Genomic DNA, 13,346 nt, shown 5'->3' on the forward strand with positions numbered 1-13,346 from the left:
TTGGAGCGGAGGTGGATCGCTCCCGTCCTCGCACCGGCTGTTGGATCCTGCTACGTCATCACGACATCTTTGGAGGAGGGACCATCTACGTGAAGGCCACTGCAGAATCATACAATACCGTAAGCTGCCGTGTCTGAGCGCTCCCTCACGTTTGTTTTATTGCTTATTATGACTCTGCTAGGCTTGATTGAAATTCTGACGATTAATTGCTTATTAATTGATTATTAAGTATTACATGTAGAAACGTTGCTATGTGCTTAACTTTGAATGTGCATTTACACTTTGCTTATTCGTTTTGACTCATATGTGTTGCCGTAATTGGCCGTTTGCGCATGCGCAGTAGCTCTAACGGGACGCCGGTCCTGCACACATGAGTTGAATTAGCTGCACGGTGTGGGGTATATATAGGGGGGTAAGTTTGATTGCAATTATATGTTTTTTATGGTCTGAGGAAGGGGTTAAAGACCCCGAAACGTCACAATAAAGAAACTGTGGATCTTAATACCGGAGAGTGCCTGATTTCTTTTGGATTTATATGCTATTGTTTAAGAGAACCCTGGAAACTGCTGGTCTGTATTTGATTTAATATATATATATCTGAGCTGCAGGAAGTGTCAGCAGTTTCGGCTGTAAAGTTACAGACAAGAGCTGAAGTTCCTGAGCTCCAGGCATGTGTTTGCACATGGAAGCAGAGCATGATCTGTGGGATGGGAGTGGCCATCCGCCACAGAATTCTTTTTTTAAGGGAGAGGGAGGGATGTGAAGCCACACTACAAAAAAAAGGGGGGGGGGAATGGAAGGGGGGCACACATAATTAATAATCATGGAGAGGGGGAGGTAGCAGGGACCACTACACAAAAAAAATTATTATGAATGAATAAATATTATGAATTAATAAAATATTAAAAACATACAAATTTTGTTCTGGAAGACAACTGCCAGTACATAATGTTTTTATTGCTCTTGAAAAAGACAATTTGATTGTTGAAACGCATTGAGCTGTGAGCTGTACAAGAATAAAAGCTGTTCTTTTATCAGAAGAATGTTGCTGTTTTTATCAATTTTATTTCAGTCAGTATTCTGCTTTATATATATTGGCTTTGTATATTTACACAAATGGAGTTTTATTCCTAGTGCTATCAAGAGGGTACGCCAGATTGACGGAATCTGCGGCTGTGTAGAGGTACTATTTTTGAGCCAGATACCCTTGGACCTGCACCCCCCTATACTTGAACCTTACCAATACATAATATGGCAAGCACTAGTAGGATAGAGGAGGGTTAAACAGCTAATTAGGGGGAACAGGGAGGATTGAAGTTAAAAAACAAAGCAAAAAGGGGGGCATGTCTGGACTATTGCCGAAGATGGTTGCTTAACTGGGAGCTCTGTAAGAAATATTTACAATCCGCCCTATAATCTGTATCTTATACATCTATCCAGCATGATGCTGTGCTTCACAATAGAGCCAATACTCTGCTGAACTGGATTATGGGAAATTACAAAACAAATTAATACAACACACAGAGAAATCCCTTCACTTGTTCCCAGTTTGTTTGGATTGAGAGCTTGCATTATGTGGCTGTTTTAGTGTCCCAGGTTTTTGGAAAGGACCTTGACGTGGTACCTGGGCTTGTCCCATTTGGCCAGATGCGGTAACTAACCTTTCCATTTTTGCTTTTAATCTTAGCTGAGAGCTTGCTAGTGAGTGCAGGGCTTTCTCTGTGTGTTGTAATAATTTGTTTTGTAATTTCCCCTATGGTTCTTGCACCCAGACCTGTCTGGGGTTAACTGCCTGTGACTCTGGGGACAGCACAGCTTCTTGTGAGTGCCACTGAGCACCCAGGGCTGAGCATGTTGCAGGGTCATCGGATGTGTACCCGGTGCAGTCTAGGAGTGCAGTCCCCTTCCGTGTTTATATATACTGTAGGGCACATACCACATAAGAATCACACCTATTAACTAGCCAGATGTGAGCTCTGTTTATAATCTATACTCATCCTTTGTCACAGTTCCCTCAGTGTCTCCTGATCTATTTTGTGACAATTGTTTATATTTATAGGGCCACCATGTATGGTTATTATTATTATTCACATTTTCTTTTTTTCTTTTTGCTTTTCAGTCATCAATATTTTATAATTATGCCTTATTCATATACACACATCTTTGTGATGATATTTTATATACACAGCTTTGACTTGTACTCTGCTTATGATTTACTATATTCAATTATATAATGTTAATGGCATTGTATATACACAGCTTTGACATGTACTCTGCATATAATTTACCTTATTCAACCTTACACTGTAAAGCATTCCGTCTTTACATTTGTAATTTTCAATTGCTTTCTCTGTATGCATTGTCTAATTTGTATTGTATTACCCAGCATTTATTTCTAAGTTCAGTTTGTAACATTTGCACAACGTGCTTATCCCCTTTGCATTTACAGCGTATCTCTCTGTTGTAGTTTTAGCTTCTTTATGTACTCTCATTATGACACTACCAAGCGGGCGGGTTGTTTTTTTCTTTTAAATTTTTCTTTTAGCCAATGAGAATCAACCTAAGGTGTTAAATGTACCTGTCAGGCACAGCACCTGTATGCTATGATTACGGCTCTATAGCCGAAACGCGTAAGCCCTGGTGCTGCGCCTGCATTCGTGTCTACTTTGTCTCTCCATGTTAACGCTTTTAATACGAATAATAAATTTTGTTACTTTTAACACGGAGCATCCAGCACTCTTACATACAGTACATACATAGATACATACACACAGCAGACAGCACTCACTCGACTAAAATAATACAAATGATGTTATTTATTCAGTGACGTTTCAGGGAATGCTTCCCTTTATCAGACCAGAGTAACAAAGTGAACACAAACATTTAAACCCACAAGTGACCCTCCCCCCGTGGAAAAAAAAAAAACGCCAAACCAGTTGCCAGAGCAACCAGCCCCAAACAACAAATAATAATGCAACAGTGTATTAGACATAAATATATCAATACATGCAAAAGTGACTAATAAGTGACATAAATAGTGTAACAACGTACATCCTATACAAATATGACTAAAATGCAGGAGCAGCGTACATATATGCAATGTATTATCAAGACACAGCCTAAGTGTTGCCGTAATAATATGGGATAAGACTTTAAATAAAAACATATCCCTATAGGATCATAGAGCAGAAGCGCCATAAGGCAAGCAGCTAATCAGATATAACAAATGCTGTGTGCATAGCTACCAGGGGAGTAGGCATCCGTAACATACGAGATCAGCAAGATCAGTATCCTGTACACCCTGAGACGGACATACTCTGTATACTCCAAAACCATTAAAGGGACAGTATACACTCATTTTCATATAACTGCATGTAATAGACACTACTATAAAGAATAAGATGCACAGATACTGATATAAAAATCCAGTATAAAACTGTTTAAAAACTTACTTAGAAGCTGTCAGTTTGGCTCTGTTGAAAAGGTAGCTGGAAAGCCCACTGCAAGTGGCAAATAAGACACTCCCCCCTCCCCCTTCTTTTGCATATGAAAAGACCCTTTACACAAACAGCAGCAAGCTGGAGAAGGTAGCTGACAGTATTCACATAAAACTTTGAGGCTTGGTTAGGAGTCTGAAAATCAGAGCAATGTTATTTAAAAATAAGCAAAACTATACATTTATTTTTTAAAAAAAAAACTTTATGGGCTATATAAATAGATCATCTACAAAACATTTATGCAAAGATAAAATGAGTGTATAATGTCCCTTTAAACAACACCTATAAATTGCCACGTATCTATCAGAGACATACCATATAGAGGCATACAGTACAGAAGGCAGCCAGAAGTATCACCGGGGTATTCACATTTAGTGTAAGAAAATGTGTAGCGTAACGGTGTACAGGTGAATAGTAAGCGTGTGTTCTGATAGGCTAAGGGCGACCGGCCCCCATGTGTGTAGTGGAGCAAGACAACTCAAAAGTAAAAAACGACCACCAGACCGCTCAAACTAAAAATAGTATACTTTGGAGTAAAATAAATAATACGCGAACGTACTGCTAAAGGCAGTCATATTGCTACTGGGGGAAGTATATCAATGCCACTACTCGATAATCAAATGTGTAGCACATACATTCTGATAGGTGTAGGCAAACCAGCCTTCATGCTATACACCAATAGCTAATCACTGAACCGAAATGTGGGCAATACCATTGGGAGGTCCACAATCAATGTGTCTGGGCTTATCCTATACCAATACGGGAACACAGCAGGAGCTATGTCGCAAATGGTAGGGCAAATAACAATAGGCTAGAGAGAGATAGTCCCTGGGTATGTATACAAGTCACACACGTACGCATAGGGCTAAGTGCTGCTACCCCTCCAATGTCACAGAGCACAAAAAATAGACAAACAGTTCGATTATGGGCATATTAACGCAGATATGCCTGAGCAAACCCTCCACTGAGTGCAATACATCTATAGATAGAAACAGACCTGTTACCACTGTTGGATATATCAGTGCAGTCTCAGATGATAGCAAAGTGATCACAACATCCGTACAAAGTCAAAGACTGTTTAAAAAAAGAAGTGCCAATCAATGTCCATATTGAGGCCCCTGGAACGAATGGTGCCCAGTTTGTAAATCCATTCGGCTTCCTTCTGCAATAGTCGTTTCTCCCTGTACCCATCTCTCAGTAGAGGGACATTGTCTATAAGCATGAACCTGAGGTCAGTAACAGTGTGGTCCCTCTCCATAAAATGTCTAGCGACAGGTTGATCGCTCTTGCCTTTGTCAATGGCAGTCTGGATGGCACATCTATGATTCGCCATCCGTTTTTTTAATGTCGTCCGAGGTCTTTCCAATACAAAAAAAAGGCCACACATGCAGTTCAGCATGTATATAAACATATTTGGTTGTACACGTGAGGTAGTGTCTAATATGGAACCTTTCATTTGTGTGGGGATGTCTAAACTGACTACCCTGGAGCATGGCATGACATGTTACACAACTGGGGCATTTAAAAGAACACCTTTTAACGGTCGTATTCATTACCTTATTGTAACTCATTACTGGGTCCGTTCTCATAAGGATGTCTTAAGTTCCTTCCTCGCTTGTAGCCAATTCTAGGAGGCCCATACTCCTTGTAGGGAAGAGTTTTATCAGACTTCACTATGTCCCACTGATCCTTTAAGGTACTTCCTAGGGTTCTCGTACTGGAAGTATATGTGGTGATGAAGCTCGTTCTCTTAGGATGTCGTCGGGCTGTTGGCCAAGTTATCGTCCACTGTCAACCTTGCTTTCTTTATTATTTCTTTATTGAACCCTCTGTTGGCGAACCTAGTTTCCATCTCATCTAGCTGGTACTTGCAACGTGGCTCTGAGGTGTTATTACGCACCACTCGCAACATCTGTGCCCTTGGTATAGCCCTAATCGGGGATCTTGGGTGGTAGCTAGAAGCATGTAGCAATAAGTTGCGGTCTGTCTCTTTCTTAAATAGAGTAGTACGACGAGTCATCCTTGAATATCCTTAGGTCTAGGAAATCAACCTGTCGGTAACTGGAAAACACCTTCAATTTGACAGGACGATCAATGTCATTGAGTGCCACGTCACATGACTATGATGTCATCAATGTACCGTTTATAAAACATCACCTGTTTGTGTTCATACACCTTGAAAAAATGTTCTCTCCGATGTGATCCATAAATAGTGGCACAATGCCTGAACAGGTATCCCAATGTGGGTCCACCCAAAGAATTTATCCTAGAACTACTATCTGTCTTAAACTTAACTACTTTAAATTTGAGAAAGGATTTTATCTGCAGCTTATGGGCACATCAATGGGCTCTAATATGGCTCCTGCCTTTGCAAATCTATTTATGGAGCACATTGAAGAGAACATTTTCAAGGTGTACGAACACAAACAGGTGATGTTTTATAAACGGTACACTGATCACATCATAGTAATGTGGCGTGGCACTGAGGAATCACTCCTTGAGTGGACAAATGCACTCAATGACATTGATGGTCCTGTCAAATTGAAGGTGGTTTCCAGATACCAGCAGGTTGATTTCCTAGACCTGAGGATATTCAAGGATGACTCGTCTGGGTACTACTCTATTTAAGAAAGAGACAGCCCACAACTCATTGCTACATGCTTCTAGCTGCCACCCAAGATCCCTGATTAGAGCTATACCAAGGGCACAGAGTGGTGCGTAATAACACCTCAGAAGCACATTGCAAGTACCAGCTAGATGAGATGGAAACTAGGTTTGCCAACAGATGGTACAATAAAGAAACAATAAAGAAACAATATAGAAAGTAAGGTTGGCAATGGACGATAACTTGGCCAACAGCCCGACGACATCTAAGAGAACGAACTTCATCACTACATATACTCCCAGTATGAGAACCCTAGGAAGTACGCATTGATTGTGGACCTCCCAATGGTATTGTATTGCCCACAGTTCGGTTCAGTGATTATCTATTGGTGTATAGCATGAAGGCTGGTTTGCCTACACCTATCAGATGTGCTACACATTTGATTATCGAGTAGTGGCATTGATATACTTGCGCAAATAGATTGTTTAATTTCCCCCAGTGGCAATATGACTGCCTTGAGCAGTACGTTTGCGTATTATTTCTTTTACTCCCAAGGATACTATTTTTAGTTTGAGCGGTCTGGTGGCCGTTTTTTACTTTTGAGCTGTCTTGCTCTACTACACGCATGGGAGCCGGTTGCACTTAGCCTATCAGAACACACGCTTACTATTAGCCTGCACACCGTTACGCTACACATTGTCTTACACTAGTTGTGAATACCCTGGTGATACTTCTGGCTGCCTTCTGTACTGTATGCCTCTATACGGTATGTCTCTGATAGATACGTGGCAATTTATAGGTGTTGTTTAATGGTTTTGGAATATACAGAGTATGTCCGTCTCAGGGTGTACACAATGCTGATCTTGTATGTTACGGTTGCCTACTCCTCTCGTAACTATGCACACAGCATTTGTTATATCTGATTAGATGCTTGCCTTACGGCGCTTCTGCTCTATGATCCTATAGGGGTATGCATTTATTTAAAGTCTTATCCCATATTATTACGGCAACACTTAGCCTGTGTCTTGATAATACATTGCATATATGTACGCTGCTCCTGCATTTTAGTAATTTGTATAGGATGTACGTTGTTACACTGTTTATGTCACTTATTAGTCACTTTTGCATGTATTGATGTATTTATGTCTAATACACTGTTGCATTATTTTTTGATGTTTGGGGCTGGTTGCCCTGGCAACTGCTTTGGCGATTTTTTCCACAGGGGGGAGGGTCACTTGTGTGTTTAAATGTTTGTGTTCACTTTGTTACTCTGGTCTGATGTGGAGCATTCCCCGAAACCTCACTAAATAAACAACATTGTTTGTATTATTTAAGTCCAGTGAGTGCTGTCTTCCGTCTGCTGTATTGAACCCGGGGGGGGGGGGGGGGGGAAGAGAAAAAAAAAGAAAGAGAGAAAGAGAGAGACACACACACACACAAGGGAAACGGCCACCATTGATAAAGGCTCATGTGAGAGTGCAAAAATCCCTTTGTGTTGTGCCTGCTTGGGGTGTTGGGTTCATCAGAACTGTGTGTATGGTCCTGACTCGGGGGGAAGCGCCTGGGACTCCGGAGGGGGACACTGATCAGTTATATGTCTGCGAGGAGACTCCTATAGTAGAAGTGGCGAGCCAACCTGTCATGGAGTCCTATGATCAGATCAAAGAGACCTCCGTGCTTGGAGGTCTGCCCGTAGCTGTTCATCCTCAGCCCAGCAGAGGAAGCAGAACTTTTCCTGGGCAAAGACAGAGAAATATTGTCCAGCTGTGGACTCAGCCCAGTTATCAGAACAACATCGGATACCTCATGAGGCACTATTCAGAGTACAATGCCTGCAGAAGCTGATGACAGCTGGATTACATAAAATAAAATATAGCAGGATCAATTATTAAGTATCAACCTACACGCAGATTCACTCATAAAAGATTACAGATTTTACTCCAAGACTTTGATCGGCAGATAGAAAGCTGTTTCCTTGACCTGGTGGTTGCGCTCAGGGGAGAAGCCGGCTACAAGTTGAACAATCTGGAGGTAGAAGCTCCACAGATAGAGCAACCTTCAAAGTGCTGGCCGGAGCAATCTAGCCAACGTTTTCTGGCTGAAAGATCTAACATTAATTTTGGGGCTACAATCACCCACCACAGCTGATCCACACCTTATTGATCATACTACAAGGTACCACACACAAACAACACCCATTAGGAGCAACATCACAATGCTGCCGTTATTCATAGGGGCCCTTAAATCTAACATACCTCCAGCTATGTTTAGCCTCTCTCTTGTTAGGTTGCGATCTTTTGCTATCTGCTGATCCCCCAAGTGCGTGGGGGGGGGATTACGGTGGTGCTGGAAATACAGCTGATGCGGCCCCTAAGGATCTCCTAAGAGACTTACCGCTTATTTTTGGAATGCCGCATGTGGAGGAGATAATGGTCTCTCATAACTGGAGCAACAGCAAGCTTCATTGCCATAGCGATCCTGCTCCGAGGGTGGTGGCCGAGCTGCTTGGACAGGGAAGTCTCTCTTTACCGCACCCGCTACCCATTCACAGCGCACAGGTTTCCTATCGGCTGGTGGATGAACCACTTCTTCATAAGCCTGACTTATATTTGCCCGATTACTATTCTGTAGTAACATGGTTGCTCAGATATCAATGGGGAACTCTCTGGGCAAATAGCCAGAATGCAAGAGTCAGCAGTGCTGTCGGACTCATCTTGTGGCATCAGAAGGTCTGCTCTCAATATGACAGCACAGCTTATGGGAAGAGCTCCCCAGCAGCTCCTTCGCTTTTAGAACTCAGAACTGGAGTGGGATAAATTTTTGTAAACAGCCCTGCTGTCTGCCCAATTCACGCATATTTGTGACGGAACATATGGGTATAAGGGTCATGCAGGACTCAGCAGTCCGCTTTTACAGGGCAACCTACCATTCGATAGCCTCATAATTTGATGTTTGTAATTTAATATGTTTACTTTCTACAAGGGTTTATATTTCTATTATTTGCATTATTATTATTGATATAGATATATATATATATATATATATATATATAAAGATAGTGTTGTTTCAGAGCTGGTTAGTCTAAAGGTGAAGCTCTAATGTTATATATATCACAATACTGTATCTTTGTATTTCCACATAGCACAAAAACATTTGTCGACATCATTTTATTTCCTTTATGCATGACCCTGTTTCACTAGAGTCTATGAGTGATCCATCAAACGTAGAGAGGAATCAAAATTGAGGAAAGAGGTTTTACTCCGCTATGCCCAGTGTATCTAGTATTGTTTCACATTGGGTTGAGCTAGGGTAGATTATTTACTGGGATCCCCAAATTCATGAACTCATATGTAGGTCCATATGCAGCACCTATCCCCTTATAATCTCTCTCCTGATGTCCATATTCTTTTAAAGTTAGATACACTATTGAACTCTAATTAATGAAGTGCGTTTTCAGCTCTTAACTAACAAGCTATATACATGCATTGGGGGCTCCCAACAATTGATTGACTCTTATTTTGCAAAGGATAGGTTTGGATAATCTATCAGTTGCCCTTAATGTAGGGGTGTATGAGTTAGTTGCTATATGTCTGCAGTTAATTCTAATGCCAAGTTTATGCATACTGTTTCCGTCTGAGAGTTAGTTTTTTGGTCCTTCTTGAGGCACACTACAGGTCTTTTTGATCTTTCTCTCTATGATAGAAGTTAACCTTTTGGACAGCTTTGTATATTTTATGTGCAACCACTTTTCCGCAGTACACTATAGCCTATTCTATCATACTGTGTGTGGATTATGTGGGATCATCTCTACTAGGTAGGTAGAATGAGGTTGCTTCTGTATTAGGGCATTCTGATATGACCGCAGCAAAATAACCTGAATGGTCATATAAACACTATGTCTTTCTAGCAAACCGCCCGATAGCAACCAGTCCTATTAATACTACTCTCTAGCTGAAATGTATGGTGTCAGATTGCCTCTGTCTCAGTGTTTGTTTACGATTGTTGTCCCTGTAACATAGTAGCAAACTTTCTATGTACCGTTTGCTAATCTTCAATAGATAATATTTTCATCAAAATATCCCCACTCCCCCCCCCCCCCGCATATGCTAACGTGGGCCTCTGGTTGGCTTCACCCATGTTAGAATTTGATTGTTAGGGGTATTATTATTCATATATTTTAAAGTGGTGCTTACCCACTGTTTTGTCTTGCTTTGACCTGCTGTAAGATCAAAGCGCTAACTATTTATATCACATATACGACTAACTTACCTCACTAGTGTTATGTATATCATAGGGACCATTATTGGCCAGCTAATTAGTCGCCACGGAAACTTTTTAAAATTACAAAATGGAGGTTTCAGGAACTCTAAGTTTATATATCAGTTTTTCTTTTCCATTTATGTTATTGAATAGTGCTTCATGAAAACTGTTGACATGTATTTTATGTGACATTTGTTGGATGTCCTTCGTTTTCTTTTTTTTTTTCTTTTTTTTGCATAACCTCAATAAAAGATTATTTAAAAAAAAAAAAAAAAAAGGGTTAGTTAAAAATGGGTTAGTCACACTTTAGATTAATACAATCATAAAATGTCACACATAAAAACAAATCAAATTCCCAACAGAACAAATTCATCTTTCTTTCACCTTATGAAATTTATTAAGATGAAATTGTTCTGTTGGGAATTTGATTTTATGATTGTATTAATCTAAAGTGTGACTAATCCATTTTTAACTAACCTTTTGCATCATCAATTTAGCTTATATGTGTTGACTTATGTATTATTAAAATTGTGGTAATTTTAAAAATTATTTTAAAGTCATTTTAAAATGAAAGTAAATCCTAGCATTTTATAAACGCTAGGATTTACTATTGAAACAAATACAGGGGACTTTCATTCATGAAGTATAATATACTTCATGTACAAAGCTCCTTTATTTGATTCAATCGATCGCCGTGTTTACCTTGTACAGCAGCCCACTGCAAAAAAAAATATGGCTAAGAGGTGACGTTTTCACCTCTTAGCCAATAGCCGTGAGGTAAATCCGGCTTGGCGCCCATGGGAGCCGGATTTACCGCACGGCTATTGGCTAAGAGGTGAAAACGTCACCTCTTAGTCAAAAAATTTTTTTGCAGTAGGCTGCTGTACAAGGTAAACACGGCGATCAATTGAATCAAATAAAGGAGCTTTCTACATTAAGTATCATATACTTCATGAATTAAAGTCCCCATTATTTGTTTCAATAGTAAATCCTAGCGTTTGTAAAATGCTAGGATTTACTTTCACTTTAAAGTGAATGTAAATTTTGATGCTAAAGTGCCCGGTTTTTAAAACTTCGATTAAAAACAGGGGCACTTTAATTCATCAAAATTTACATTTCACTCCTGTTGTGAAAAAATACTTACCTTTTAAACTTCACAGCAGCTCCAGCTTCCTCCGGTCTCACAAGCCATTTCTGATGTCAGAAATGATTGATAGGTCATCCTCCAATCACAGCTTCCCCCGGGGAATCAGTGTCTGATTCAACGCTGTGATTGGAGGAAGCCGGATGCCTCATTTTAAGCCCAGACAGAGGCTTTGAAACGGGTGGAGGAAGCTGGAGCTGCTGTGAAGTTTAAAAGGTAAGTTTTTTTTCACAACAGGAGTGAAATGTAAATTTTGATGAATTAAAGTGCCCCTGTTTTTAATCGAAGTTTGAAAAACCGGGCACTTTAGCATCAAAATTTACATTCACTTTAAGTATTTAGTATCAACAATTTGATTGTTATTAGGATACTACTCTTGGATCTAGTAAACTATTAGATAATGGTCAGCAGGTTTAATATAGGGGAGTTTCTAATCACCCCCTACTTATACCAGCGCTCTCTTTTGTTGTTTAAATAGCTGTTCTTCATTTTTTATTTAATCTCTGAATCAATATTTAAAAGCAAGCACAGTATCCTATAAATTGCGCTAAGAATCAGTTTTTTACCTGTTTTACCATAGACATGTACATTATTTCAGAAGTCTAATTTGAGATTATGGCAGGCCTACAGTGTTATTTGGCAACCAGCATTAGGGGCTTACCTTATAAAGAGCCTGTTGATTATATCAGGCTTTCAAAGGATATATTTATTGAGCTCCAAACTTCTATTATATTGAGGTTTGCAGAACTAGGCTGCCTGCCTTTCTTATTTAGTATCTTAAATGGTGGTGACCAGTGGAGGGGAGGGATCAGGTAGGTATCAGGGAGTGTGAGGGTAACCTCTACCGATTAACCCCTTCACTGCCGGGAATTTCACGTAAGGTGCGCAGCTGCAATTAGCAGCATTCTAATTGCCAAAAAGCAATGGCAAAGAGGCATGTCTGCTATTTCTACACAAAGGGGATCCCAGAGAAGCTTTTATAACCATTTGTCATATGATTGCAGTAGTAGTGTGTAAATAATTTCAGTGAGAACTCAAAAGTTTGCCAAAAAAGTAACCGTTTTTTATATGATTATATCTGGCAGTCAAATTCGATATAAGTCTAAAATTGCACGCTCTCTCTGAATCACAAAGGAAAAAATTGGGTTTTATGTCCCTTAAGGCTTTGTCCAAAAGTCTAAAGTCTCCCACATGCTTGCAACCTAAGACTCCTAGTTTGTTAAATATAATTTAGCCCTCTTAGTTTGTTAAATATCATTTAGCCCTCTAGTTTGTTAAATGTCAATTAGTTTCGGCAATATCACCACTGGGAAACCCTTATTATTCAATATCCTGTCACGTGTTAAGTATTAAAACAATTGTTATGCAATAAAATGTGCAAGGATCCTCTAGTTGCCAGTACTTAGTGGCATGGTAACAGCTTTTTGCAGATAAACACACTGCATGGTTTCAACTAGGTCCTTGTACATTTGTGAAAATAATACTGTACCTGAACGGTATGTGTATAAGTTCCTAGGATTACTGTTACTTCACAGGAATCATGTGTCTGCAGTCTCTAAAAATATTAGCAAAACATACAATTTCCTGAACAGTTCCTGTATTCCACGCTGTCCATGCAGAATCACTCGGCTCTAAGCCCCGCCCTTCCCCTCTCACATCCTCTCTCTCAAGCTTTCAGTTAAGGTGGAATTGTAGTTAGTGCTGCTGCAGTACTGAGTAAACTATTGCATTTTTTAAGAACTGCACATACTTAGCACACGCTCTTTCATAGTATATATTTGTGTCCTTGCTCACTGCTTAGTAACATATTATGTCCAAAAAGTAAAAAATATAAGTTTTT

General features: G+C 39.9%; 1 protein-coding gene across 1 annotated transcript in view; it reads right to left on the reverse strand.

Moving 5' to 3' along the window:
- Nucleotides 1-13,127, reverse strand: part of RAD50 (RAD50 double strand break repair protein) — a 917,823-nt gene extending 904,696 nt beyond the window's left edge. The window contains exon 1 of the mRNA XM_053719284.1: nucleotides 12,996-13,127. The gene's annotated coding sequence lies outside the window, so the exon portion shown is untranslated. The remainder of the gene's footprint in view (nucleotides 1-12,995) is intronic.
- Nucleotides 13,128-13,346: the final 219 nt, after the last annotated feature.

The sequence above is a fragment of the Bombina bombina genome, chromosome 6 (genome assembly GCF_027579735.1).
Source record: "Bombina bombina isolate aBomBom1 chromosome 6, aBomBom1.pri, whole genome shotgun sequence".
Classification (NCBI taxonomy): Eukaryota; Metazoa; Chordata; class Amphibia; order Anura; family Bombinatoridae; genus Bombina; species Bombina bombina.